The following is a 14,344-nucleotide window of genomic DNA, read 5'->3' as shown; positions in this document are numbered from 1 at the left end:
ACTCCCAAACAAAAATATCTGTCCACTATCCATACAGATAGCTGCTTTTTCAAAAACATCTTCCAGAGTTCTGTGATGATACCAGAAACACATGCTTAGCAATACTTCGCCCATGCTTTCCCAATTTCCTCAACATCACTGTTTTTCGCAGTATCATGATAAATAATTTCTCATAATTACCTGAAGAAGGAGATTTATCACCTGATAAATCAGTAAATTAATTGTCAGATACTGGTGCACAACTTCTCTCCATTTCTTCACCTTTCGCCAAAAATAGTATATACCTCAAATGTCCTTCAATAACAGTCTGTATCAACACTTCAACCCCTACAACTGCTAATGACACAGTTATTTCCCAGTAGAATGTAAAACAAATACCACCATCCAATACCATAACACTTTTCAACAAGTAGCTTAGAACAACCAATGAATGAATCACTTCAAACTGCTATTGTGATTGTTACAAAAATTGTAAACTTATAACTTACCTGTATAGCCACAGCTATTCTGTACCTGCGTCTAACATGACAGGTATAGCCGTGGCACAATGTCCCACTGGCTTGCCGATGCCCGTGTATAAACAACCCGCTTGTAGCTGTGAGTTCATGTACATTTTTACATAATGGAAAACACATATACAGATATAGAAGGTAAATCCTGAGAATATTTTCTCCTAAACTCGAGGCAGCCAGTGTTATCACAGCATGGTAACATAGCTTGACAATATCGAAACACCGGAAGTACAGAATAACATTATTGAGACCATTCAATTCTTATGATCATGCTAATATAGATCGTTGGGGTTATGGATGTAATACCTTCTCCCTGATTATCATGTCATGGTAGCCACGACTCATACAATAGAAGGCATGACCATTAAACCATGTTTGACACCACAAAATGCTCACAAATTAGAATGGTAGTCGCTAAAACTTGGTAATCATCAGCTCTCAATTCTTTCTGTAGGTCTATATAAGAGAACCCACATATATTCGACACTATAGAAGAAGTCAAGTTAGCCGATAATAGTCCGGTACACACCTGGTGAGGAAACACAAGAAGAATGAAGGGTGAGTGTTAAATAAAACATGGCCCATTGACATACATGCAAACTGTTTCAAGAGATACTCATACCATCTCTATAATCTTTCCAGCTGCAGATTTCCAACTGTATAATCCATGGTGAGTCAGCATGCATAATCCACTATACTCACATAGTATACTAATAGCCATCTTTGCCTGCCAAATCTATAAGCAATGCTCACAACTAATTTCGGCCCCAATGAAAGTGTCACGACTGCTGGCAGCTGGCGAGTCTGGCAGAGGTGGAAACTCCAACGCCATTAGACTGTTCCGCCACATTTCCTCGAAACGCTATCCTGGGGTCTAGTCTTTTTCCAACATGGCCGCCCGTTGAGTATTTCACCATTCATTACTCGGCAGCTCAGTGCGTTGCAACTGTGCTTTCCCGTGTTGTGTGCGCTCAGTTCTGTGTATCCTTCTGCGGTCTTAGTCCGCCTTCATTTCCCTCTCCCCTGCATCCTAATTTCCTTCCTTGCTACCAGTCTACCCGTTTGACCTTGCCTCTTTTCTTCCTGGTTCCCTGCCTCTCCTCCTTCTGCTACGTTCTGCGCGTTCGTGGCAGTTGTGTTTTGCATCCTCACACCCGTCTTTGGAGTGCTCCTCTGGAGATTTCTGCTTCAGTAACGGCAAGTTACCGCTCATCGGATCAGCCTATCGACAGTCCTCTTCGGTGCCTCAGGGGTTTTTTATGCCCCAGTGTTTTTTTCCCCTGAAACATATCTGGCTGTCGCGGAGAGGAGTCATTGTGAATTCCTATATATATAGAGTCACAGTGGCTTCCTTTTGAGGCAGACCGTATCTGCTCACAAAGAAGAAGTCTCCAGTGCGACACCCCCAAAGAAAGAAGCTGAACTATTCTAGCTCATCACGTGAGGAGGAGGAAGGGACTCTGGGGGTGCGCAGTAATTCTAGCAGTGAGGAGGACATAGCAGATTCCGTGGTCAATCCAGTAACTCAGTCTGATAGTCTTTACAGATTGCAACGACAGAGTGAAGACATGGCCACGCCACAGCAATTACAAGAGCTGGTGGCAGCGGACCAGAACCTCCAGGTTGAGATCCAGACACTCAAGACCGACAACGCGGCTCTCCAGCAGAGAGTAGCCGCTAGAGAACAACAGTCTACGGAGCTACCCCCTTTACCCCTGGTGTCAGGGAAGTTTGATGGCTCCGAAATGAAGGTAAAGGAATTTCTGGAAGCCTGCAATATACATTTCACATTCAGACAAAATGCCTTTTCCACGGACCATGCTAAGGTGGGTTTTATGATAACGCATTTAACCGGGAACGCCTTGGCATGGGCAACCCCTTTGGTTTCCCAGTCCAATCCAGTCCTACAAGATTATGCTACTTTTAAAGACCTTCTGAAACAGACCTTTCTTCAGACGGAATGTGCCCACATCGCCAGTGAGGACTTACTGGATGTTCGCCAAGGGAACTCTGACCTACTCCCCTACCTATCCACCTTCAAGAAATTGGCTACTGAGGCTGGTTGGCAAGAACAAGCCCAATACACAATTTTCCGCAGAGGATTGGGGGAAGAGCTTAAAGACAAACTTGCCAGAATTCCTCGTCCTGACTCCTTCTCGGATCTACTAGCGGTGGTTTTACGGATTGATTTCTGTTTAACCGAATGGAAGAACGAAAGGAAGAAGAGTCATAGCTCTACCTCATTCCCGGACACTCACACTCCTGCCTCCTCACATGCCACCCAGAATATCCGAGATGAACCCATGCAAATCGGTACCACCAGACCTCCTTTGACTGCCGAAGAGAAGAAAAGGAGACAAGATGAGAATCTCTGTTTGTATTGCGGTTTCGGCAAATCATCTATTGAGGGATTGCCTAGATGTCCCCCCCAGAAGGTCGGGAAACGAACGCCTTTGGTAGTTGGTGGGACAGACTACTGAGGGACTCTCCCTTGTTCCTACACCACACTCTCGGTAACCTCTGCAAAAACATCCGAAGACCTGCGACTGATGGTAATAGGAATCAAACTTAGTTTCAGAGATAAAGAGGTCGACACTCAGGCGTTATTGGATTGCGGAGCCGCAGGTAACTTTCTGGACACCCTGTGGGCAGATAAGGTGGGTCTACTCAGAATTGCCAAGAAAGAAGATCAGAAAGTTGAAGGGGTGGACGGTGCTCCCTTATGTTCAGGACTCATAACCCACACCACCGAGATGGTACAAGTCTCTATACAGCAACACAAGGAGCAGATACTGTTTGACATAATCCGTGCTGCTCATTTCCCCGTCATCTTGGGAATCGGTTGGCTTCGGAAGCACAACCCCACGGTGGATTGGACTAACAACCTAATGAGCTTTCACTCCAAGTACTGTCAAAGGGAGTGTTTACCAGAACCATTACATGAAACCGTTAAGACGGTAAGCGCTACGGAGAAGAGTTCCATTCATTATATTCCAAGTTGTTTTTCTGAATACTCGTAAGTATATCAGGAACAGGTACCCATTGGACTTTCTCCGCATAGATCTGATGACTGTAGTATTGACCTGGTCCCTCAGGCCTTAGTTCCTTTCGGACGGATGTATCCCCTCTCTTTGTCAGAAAAGGCTGTACTCAGGTGTTACCTCGATGACAATCTAGCTAATGGACTGATCCGCTCTTCTAAATCACCTGCAGGAGCTTCATTGTTTTCTATCCCCAAACGAGACAGCAAGGAGTTGAGGCCGTGCATCGACTACAGGGGACTTAATAAAGTGACCATCAAGGACCGCTACCCGATGCCCATCATCTCTAAAATTTTGGAAGCTGTCCAAGGCTCAGTAGTATTCACCAAGCTCGATCTACGGAATGCCTACCATCTACTTTGGATCAGAGCGGTGGACGAATGGAAGATGACTTTTCGGAAACCCTACGGCCTGCATGAATATCAGGTGATGCCGTTTGGCCTGGTTAATGCACCCTCAATCTTCCAAAGGTTCATGGACCGTTTGTTTTCGGATCTATTGGGACAAAACACAGTGGTCTACTTGGATGATATCCTAGTGTATTCCCGCAATCAGGAAGGCCATATCCCCCAAGTTAAAGAGGTGTTACACAGATTACAACAACACCACCTTCTGGTAAAGCCGGAGAAATGTACCTTTGCCCAGTCCTCCTTGTCCTATCTGGGATTTATTCTATCTGAGCAAGAAATCGCCATGGATCCAAAAAAGGTCGAAGCCATACTAGACTGGCCGTCAACCACCTCCATCAAAGAAATCCAACGTTTCTTGGGACTTGCACATTTCTATAGGACGTTTATTCCAGAGTTCTCCCAACTTACTCTTCCCATTACTTCCTTGTTAAAGAAATCTTCCAGACCCTTTATTTGGTCAGTAGAAGCTGAGAACAGCTTTCTCAGCTTGAAACAGAGTTTCTGTTCAGCACCCATTCTTAAGCAGCCAAATCAACTAAGACCCTTTATCCTGGAGACCAATGCTTCAGCAGCAGCCGTAGGTGCCGTTCTCCTTCAATCTGACCAAGGCCGGGAACATCCTGTGGCTTACTATTCAAAGACTTTGACCCCAAGTCAACGAAACTATTCTGTCATTGAACGGGAACTCCTTGCCATGAAACTGGCTTGCCTTGAGTGGAGACATCTACTCCAAGGGAGTCTTCATCCCTTCCAAATACGTACAGACCATAAGAATCTACAAATCCTCAAACAACAAGAATGTTACAACACCAGACAAGCCAGAAGGGCTCACTTCTTTGCTCAATTCGATTTTTCCATAACCTACATACCTGGTACCAGAACCAGATTGCGGATGCATTGTCCCACCGAGACGACACTAACTCGACCTACAGGAAGGAGATGATGTTCCCACACACCCGAATTATCACCTTGGTGTCCTCCTTTATGTAGGAAGTGAGCGAAGCCTCTCTGAATGGGTCAACACTGGATACTGGGAGACTGCCAGTCAGCTGTAAAGATGGTCTATTTTTTGTCCAAGGGAGACTCTTCTTGCCCACACAAAGACTCCGCCAACAGGTTCTTCGATGGTGTCATGACTCTAAAACCGCCGTACATCGAGGGATACGAGGAATGCTGGAATTGCTTAAACGTTCTTTCCATTGGCCAAACATGAAGACTGATACACAGACCTATGTACAATCGTGTTTAGTATGTCAGCAGAAGAAGCATTCCACCCAAAGACCATTGGGATTATTACACCAAGATCCGATCCCTTTGGGTCCCTGGAAGTCCATCTCTACCGACTTCATCGTTGAACTGCCTAGTTCCCAGGGTTGTACATGCATTATAGTCACTGTGGACTCTTATTCCAAACTAGCTCATTTCTCTCCGCTGTCCAAGTTACTGGCAGCCTCCATCATGGCTGAAGTCTTTCTCAAAGATATTTTTCAGCTACACGGCTTGCCCCAGAAGATCGTGTCGGATCGAGGTAGCTAATACACCTCCCGATTCTGGGAGGCCTTGTGTAAACTTCTGGGCATGGAGAGAGCCCTTTCATCAGGATTTCATCCCCAAACAAACGGCCAGACCGAAAGGCTCAACGGAACATTGCAACAGTATCTGAGATGCTTTGTCAATCAACAACAAGACAACTGGGTAGCCCTGCTTCCGACCACTGAGTTTGCGTACAATAATGCGGTACATTCCGCTACGGGTCTCAGCCCCTTTTATTGTACGTATGGTTTCCATCCTCGATCCATCATACCTACCATCTGGAAAGAGACCAACATCCCACCTTTGGAGACTACACTCAAACAGCTTAAGGAAGCTCATGACACAGCTAAACAAAGCCTACAGGAGGACAGCAGACGGTATAAGAAGCAATCCGATAAACATCAGAGTCAAGTGCCTACTTGGGGTACAGGCACAAAGGTTATGCTGTCCACAAGGTTTTTGCCCCGTTGGGTTCGCCCTTCCAAACTATCTCCCAGGTACATCGGACCATTTGAAGTACAGAGTCAATCCAGTTGCCTACCGATTAAAGTTGCCAAAGACCCTCAGACGGATCCATCCGGTATTTCATTCCTCTTTCTTACGCTCTTTTGTACCTGATACTAGGAAGCAAATATCACCCAAGTTAATGATCCAGCCCACTTCTGCCTCGGATGAATACGAAGTCTCACAAATCCGTGACTCTCGATACCATCGAGGGCGCCTTGAGTATCTCATACTCTGGAAAGGCTATCCCTCCTCAGAGGATACTTGGGAACCAGAGACTCAGGTCCATGCCCTCCGACTTCTACTCCAGTTTCACAGACTTCATCCAGGTAAACCGGGAGGAAGGGGTCTTCGAAGCGAGCATACTGTCACGACTGCTGGCAGCTGGCCAGTCTGGCGGAGGTGGAAACTCCAAAGCCATTAGACTGTTCCGCCACGTTTCCTCGAAACGCTATCCCGGGGTCTAGTCTTTTTCCAACATGGCCGCCCATCGAGTATTTCACCATTCATTACTCGGCGGCTCAGCGCGTTGCAACTGTGCTTTCCCGTGTTGTGTGCGCGCAGTTCTGTGTATCCTTCTGCGGTCTTAGTCTGCCTTCATTTCCCTCTCCCCCGCATCCTAATTTCCTTCCTTGCTACCAGTCTACCTGTTTGACCTTGCCTCTTTTCTTCCTGGTTCCCTGCCTCTCCTCCTTCTGCTACATTCTGCTACATTCTGCTCGTTCGTGGCAGTTGTGTTTTGCATCCTCACACCCGTCTTTGGAGTGCTCCTCCGGAGATTTCTGCTTCAGTAATGGCAAGTTACCTCTCATCGGATCGGCCTATCGACAGTCCTCTTCGGTGCATCGTGGGTTTTTTTTATGCCCTAGTAGCTTTTTCCCCTGAAACATATCTGGCTGTCGCGGAGAGGAGTCATTGTGAATTTCTCTATATAGAGTCACAGTGGTTTCCTTTCGAGGCAGACCGTATCTGCTCACAAAGAAGAAGTCTCCAGTGCGACACCCCCGAAGAAAGAAGCTGAACTATTCTACATCATCAGGTGAGGAGGAGGAAGGGACTCTGGGGGTGCTCAGTAATTCTAGCAGTGAGGAGGACATAGCAGATTCCGTGGTCAATCCAGTAAATCAGTCTGATAGTCTTGACAGAAAGGCACATATAATGATCAAGTGGACTTTTAGAAAAACAACGCAGAATGGGGACATTTTAAAGGTGCGCCACGAAGCAATCAATACTACATTCTTTTATGAGACAAGATTCACCCATAGCAATAGCAAAAATATATGCTCACTCAAATGTTAATGACTTAAATATTGTGTAATTAATTCATGCCTGATTTATATCTCATGTTTTCTGTTTGTCTGCCCTCTCTTCCACTCCTGCTGGCCACACAATTACGAACATGGTATGTAATGATGACATGATTATATAACTATTTTTTTATTATTTTCTTTATTATTTTTGAAACTATAATTTACCTTTGATGAAATCTGTCTAAAAACATATGCACATAATGGCAGCATTGAAAACGACCTGTGGTCGAAACACGTGTTGGCTGCAACACAACATTGCCATGATCACTTGAATAAATCTTGTTTATGATAAATTGTTCCGCCTTTGGAAATAGTATCATTAGTGGATTAAAACATTCAAACGAATACTGACCCACACTCACTTTGTCAGCCCTGCGCGACTTGCCAGCTCAATTTATATCAAACACATATATACAGAGGTTTCAAACTTCAAAGGACATCAGCCTAGAGTTAAATGATGATATGTGAAATATGGATCTCCGACATACACAGAATAATAGGTCTATTCTGTTTAAATTTAACTCTAGCCATGGCTATAGACACATTTTTATCTGCAGCTTCCATGTCAGTTATTGCCCTGGCTAAAGCATCCTGTCAAAGTGTACAACATCCCATTGGCTTGCCGCGTGGCTGCGGGTATACAGACCCTTATATAGCTGCATCGGTATATAATAGAAGCACATGTGCTTTTATTTTTCTATTTCTATAACTCCAAAGTTGGTCCTGAAAAGGACTGTTTTCACAGAGAGGAAGAGAGTATGGTGCAACTTGGAATGGAAGAATGGTTTCTGCGTTTTAATTGGTCCATAGAGTTGTCACTTACACAATGACAATGTCCTATTACTTCAATAGGTGAAGACACCTGTGGTACTTGACGTCCTATTTTCTGCTTGTCACTGTAGAAACAGTACTGTGCCAATCACAATTAAAATAGAGAACATCCCACCATGTTTAGTATGGTACTGTGTTTCAGTTATTCATCGTAACAAGACAGGTGTTAGATAGACTTTCGACTGATCCAAAGATATTGTAAAGATGGAAAAATATCAGGAATGGTTAGCCATTTTTTTCCAACTGAGGAGGACGCTGAAGACAAGTAGCCAGAGGAAACGGCAGGATATTCTGCATTAAGTGAGTTTATTGTATATGTGACCTTAGCTTGGCGCATTCTTGTTGATGACACACCTACTGCCATTTATTTTGGTATTGTAAATTCCTTTCCTAATAATATATATGTGTTCTAGGTCTTTCCAATAGGGAACATGGCAAGTTTAGCCTCTCTTGCATTCCCTAATGTGCTGCATTTCAAGGGTTTTGTTGCAATACGTTTCTCACCTTAACTAATGTTTTTGTTTTTTTCCTTGAATTTCTACAGCCTGATTCATGGAATTATTTGCGTGAAAAGCGCAGATTTGTGTGCCTTTCTAGCCGAAAATCCCTGTTTGAAGTATGGGTATTTTCGGGCAGAAAGGCGTGCAAATTTGCATTTTCACCAAATAATTCCATGAATCAGGCTGCAAGTGTTTTGTTATTCCATATTACCTTTGGCTCAGTAATATGGTCTCATATTTAATATAGCCAAATTAATAAAAGTCAGTACTAGTGATCAATGTAGTTTTTGCCATTCCTTTGTATTTCAAAGTACTTGGTATTGAAAGACAAACATCTGAGTGAGGTACTTATATTTAATTGTGCTTTAAGGGAGCTTAGGTTTAGGGCACAGTTAGGTATTAGTATTAGTATATTTTCCATGGAGAGGTAGTAACATGAAGCCATGATAATAGCCCTGAATACTTATATGCTGGGGAATGATTGGCCTTATTATATAATAGGGCTGATGTTGAGAGATTTTTTTACTTGGGTTTCTAAATTTGCAACAGGTTTTTAATGACCCAAGTAATAAAGTTCAGTAATAATAATAATAATAATTGTGGTTTTAGGTATGCATTTGTGTGATAACTAACATAGTACATGAAGAGAAATATGTGAATGACGTATCGATAATCATTTTTTGTTCACATATTATTTATGATATGGCATTTATAACGCGCCTGTATTTCTAATAGGAAAAGTACTTTAAAATGATTTATGTGTATAATTGTTTTATAATATTTTCAAATATTTTTTAACAGATGAAGAAGTCATAGTGGTGAAGAAAAGGAATACTCGGCTGACAGAGGAAGACTTGCCCTCTAAAGAAATACAGCTATCCTTAGTAGACATTCAGGATATATTACATACCATTCAAGAGGACATAGGCATTATAAACAAGGAAATTGTGGGCCTCAACAGAAAGTTAGACATGGTGATTTGGGACAATGTACACAACAAAATCAATGTCCCTTTGGAGAACAATATTAGAAAATAAATACCAATGAAAAAAAACCCAACAAAACTGCCTCCAAACAAATACCATTTTATTACCCCATGTCACATGTTTAAACGCTATTGTTCTCGCCTCCTCCTTTCCTCTCCCCCGAAATGGCCCATTTCTGGTCCAACCTTTCAATATTCAAAAATAGAGTGAACAAAAAACACAGACTGTATAAATGGACCAATAACCCTTATATGCTCCATTTCATAAAGTATGTGTGCAAACAAGGGCATTTGTTATAACTTTTTGTCATAGCTGTGGGTATGATAGGCACCTTGCTGTGTAGCCGCGGATACAGCAAATATTAAAGAAGATGCCTTTTCTCTCGCTGCCTATATAAAAGACTCTTTTTGACCCCCTACCCCACCACAAACCCAATAAAAATGCTCCCTCCCTTCCCATCATTCCCACTCCCCGCCCTGCTCAAGCAAGGTATAATTTACTATGATGTATTTACAATATGCAAATTTAGTAAAGGCTTTTTTTTAATTGATGTTATAGCCGTGGCTATAAACGAGTGAACTGATTGGTCAATATGGTACATGCGAATATCTGCCATTGTGTCTGGATGTAGTCGCATTAACGCGCTGCACTACCTGATTGGCTGATCCTGTACATGCGGCTATGGGTCATGTGTTGCTGCATAAGTGCAATGCACAATCTAATTGGTCAATATGGCATGCTTGAATAGCCATCATCACACCTGGGTGTAGCCCCATTAACACATTGTGCCATCTGATTGGCTGATCCTGTACACGTGGCTCTGGGTCATGTGTTGCAGCGTAAGCGCAGCGTATGATCTGATTGGTTCTGCAGTGATTACGTGGCTATTCATCATCGCAGCAGGTACGAAACTTAACTGTTCATTGGCCCGTGGGCATAGCCGCAGCTATTACCCACCCACACCCAAAGGCACTTATTTTCGTTTTCTTCATTGTTTTTTGTCACTTGATGGGTGAACTTCTTTGTGAGCCTGCATGAAGTTTAAATAGCACAATCCCTATTTTTCCAAACCTTTACTACCATCTCTTGTTCCTATACCTCTGTCCCTTGTCCTGTCATTTGTTATGTTATGTTACCTTCATTTGTATAACGCATGGTCGCCCGAAGACATCATGGCGCTGCAGAGGGAGAACTAATCCGCTAGGAGAGGCCACAGAGTAAAGAGCTAGATCATGGTGGTCTTAAGCGCTCTTCTAAAACCGAGGTGGTTGGGAATTTTCCTCATGACAGGAGGGAGACCATTCCACAGGTAACACGCGGCTACGGAAAAAGCCCTACCGCCAACCCTAGTGCAGTGATATCTTGGAACAACAAGAAGATCTGCAGTAGAGGAACGTAGGTCCCGCTCTGGGAGATAACGAGAGAATTTGGCTTGCAAAAACTCGGCCCCTTGACCGTGGAAAGCTCAATGAACTATGCACAAGGCCTTGAAACAGATGCGCTGGCTAACCGACAGCCAGTGGAGTGAATGCAGCACTGGAGTGATGGGAGCTCCATAAGGGGTACCCATAGCCAGTCTAGCCACCAGATTCTGAATACGCTGTAGCCGTTGAATCAGACCAATAGGCCGTGACAGATACGGCGAGTTGCAGTAATCCAAGTGGGAGAGGACTAGTGCTGCGACTACCGGAGGGCGCAGCGGTTCGGGTATCATTGGTAGAACCTTCTTCAGAACCCTAAAATGGTGGTGGCTTGCTTGACACTCAGCTGTGACTTGATGTGACATAGATAGAGAGGCAGAGAGAATAACACCTAGGTTTTTTACCTTACTAACTGGAGTGGGGTGGGGGACCCAAAGAAGCGGGCCAAAAAGTAGTGGCCCATAGTGAGGGGTCCAGGGGACAGCCCACCACCAACACCTCGGTCTTGTCGCCATTGAGCTTGAGCCAGTTTTGGTCCATCCAATCGCCAACGGCACTCAGACAGTCACGAAGACACAACGACACATCTACTCGATCCTGATCAAGACGAATCAAGATTTGGGTGCCGTTGGCGTACGCGTAACAGTTGAGACCGTGAGCGCGGATAAGGCATACCAGTGCCCAGATGTAAATATTCAACAAGATCAGGGACAATGAAGAACCTTGTAGGACACCACAAGTGAGAAAACAGGGCGAAGAGAGGAACAGAGGCATGGCTAAGGTCTGGGAGTGGTCGGATAGAAAAGAGGTAAACGAAGCAAGAACCTGGCCAGATATTCCGATCTGTGCCAGGCGGGACAACAGGATGGGGTGGTCAACCGTATCAAAAGTGGCCAAAAGGTCCAGCAAAATCAGAGCCCCAACACCACCTGAGTCAACCATCCTGGACATATCATCCTGCACGGACACAAGCATGCTTTCAGTGCCTCTGCCTCGTTTAAACCCTGCCAGTGCAGAATTAAAGACCTTGGAAGATTCCAAAAAGGATGACAGTAGAGGGGTGATTAGTGACTCCAACAATTTAGAATGAAAAGGGATCAAGGAGATAGGATGAAAATTAGCAGGAACCATGGGATCGAGTGAGGGCTTCTTAAGAAGGGGCAAAACCCTTGCTGATTTAAGCTCTGGGGGAATAAATCCTGATTGACAGGAATTATTTATTGCCGATGTGAGTTCTGCCAGTAGATCAGGGGTGATCTTCTTCATGAGTTCAATAGGGATAGCATCTGCAGGGGAAGACAATTTGATTCTTTGAATAGCAGCTAGGACTTCCACCTCAGTGAAAAGAGGGAAGGTCGACCAGTTGTTGAAGGATTCAGTGGGGGGAACGGGCAGCAGCTTGGCGGCATTAGAGGTCAATATGGCAAGCGATTTAGCAATATTAGTGTGAATGACTTCTATCTTGTTGATAAAGAAAAGGGAAAGATCACTGCATAGTTTTGTTGTAGTGTAGTATATAGTTGTAGTGTATATTTTTTATTTTTGCTTGTTAGTTTCTTTTTTTTTACTTTTTCCCTTTAAAGTGGCAGTGTCCTATTTGTATTGTCTTTTTTTACGTTCTTGACTTTCCTCCCAATCCAACATTTAATTATATCTGGGACCAGTGCATCAACGAAGGTGTAATTTCGGAGGCTGCTGCCTCTCCTCCGAGGAACGAGCAGTGTGCTATGAAAACTATTGCCGACAGCTGCCTGCATTTCCATGTGAAGAAGCACCACAGTAAGAAGGTAGGTTGAGGTTGTACAATAGTATTTTCCATGTGAATGTGCTGCATAGATGGCCTTCTAACAAACCTTCACAGAGCCTGTGCACCTCCACTATGATACAGCATCTTATTCGGGTTCACTGGGATGAAGTGGAGGAACCCTATAGGAAGGCACACTTCTAACATAAGGTGAAGGTGCATGGTCCACAGTTAGTCGCCAGGTATCTCAAGTCTGAGAGCACCTCTGCCTCTCAACCTCTTCTGTCACTGCTCCACTGCCATCCACCTCTGCTGCCACTGCCTCCTGTTACTTCCACCAGCAACCAACCTCACCCAATCCTGCCAACACCCAATCTGCAGCAGTGCAAAATGCTGTGCTGCAAATGCCACAACTTGATCGCAGTGGGAGATGCCACCCTACATGGCTGAGCATGGGCCATTTCTGAACAACAGGCCAATCGCCACCACTAGGCATACATTTATTTTTTAAGTGGCAACCCCCCCCCTTTTGCGAAACTCCCCCATAGTAAATAAAAGAAATACCCAAAAACATAAATGTTCCCTTTTTTTTTTTACCCCTTGTTATATGTGTCAACCCTAACGTTCTCCCCTTCCCTTCCTCTCCTCTCCCCCAAAATGGCCCTTTTCAGGGCCAACTTGTCTGTCATAAAAATAGACAATAAAAAACACTGTATAAATGGGTCATGGTCCATTTTATACAGTATGTGAAAAAAGGCCCATTTTTTATATTTTTTATTATCGCTCCGGGTAAGATAAGGACCATGCCATGTACCTGCAGGTATAATAAAAAATAAAAAAAGGGTTTTTTTTTTCTTTCCACGTACACCCAAGACTCTCTTTTGTCCCCCCTTCGCCACTCTGCACCCAATAAAATTGCTGTCCTCCTTCCCATGATGCCCACTACCCTACCTCCCTGAGCATAGTTCTTTCTGTGGTGCTCTTATAATTTGCTCATTCCCTGTGTTTATAGCCACGGGTATCAAGTTGTGACAGTAACCACAGCTAAACATGCTGTAGGCGCGGGTATGCACATTTTTTTTAACTTGGAATGACTAGTTTAGATGGGTGGAAATTATAGAATTACACGAGGCTAGAGGTGAGGAGGGGGAAAAATACGGTATGTTAACATTCAGTAAATAAGATTTCTAAAATGACAAAGTTCACTGATAAACGTGGCTACCAATTATATCCACAACTATATCCCTTCCCTATGATATCCGCAGCTATCAAACAGCTGCACGCTCGCTCCGCATACCTGCCCATGCACAATTCACCAATCACATTACGGCTGCAGTTACGTGCCTACACATGACAGCCGCATTAAAAGAAACAACCAATAAGTTGGTGCTGTATGTTAACACGGCTATGCCAAGGCGCGATGCATAATACCAGCGTGTATGCCCACAAGTAATGAAACCGGTTATTTCTCTTTGTTATATCCACGGCTATTGGGGAAAAACGACAACAAATAAATGCTTCGCTACCCTGCCAGGCCATACCAAAGTGTCCC

General features: G+C 44.1%; 1 long non-coding RNA gene across 1 annotated transcript in view; it reads left to right on the top strand.

The window, feature by feature from the left end:
- The window catches only part of LOC138570043 (uncharacterized), a 197,560-nt gene extending 187,855 nt beyond the window's left edge, over positions 1–9,705 (top strand). The window contains exon 3 of the long non-coding RNA XR_011303386.1: positions 9,443–9,705. This is a non-coding gene — a long non-coding RNA (uncharacterized lncRNA). The remainder of the gene's footprint in view (positions 1–9,442) is intronic.
- The last annotated feature ends 4,639 nt before the right edge of the window (positions 9,706–14,344 follow it).

This window comes from Ambystoma mexicanum, chromosome 2q, assembly GCF_040938575.1.
Source record: "Ambystoma mexicanum isolate Mex_15411 chromosome 2q, UKY_AmexF1_1, whole genome shotgun sequence".
In the NCBI taxonomy this organism is placed as follows: domain Eukaryota; kingdom Metazoa; phylum Chordata; class Amphibia; order Caudata; family Ambystomatidae; genus Ambystoma; species Ambystoma mexicanum.
Note: the sequence above shows the minus strand (reverse complement) of the source record. Positions and strands in the feature narration are given on the sequence as shown.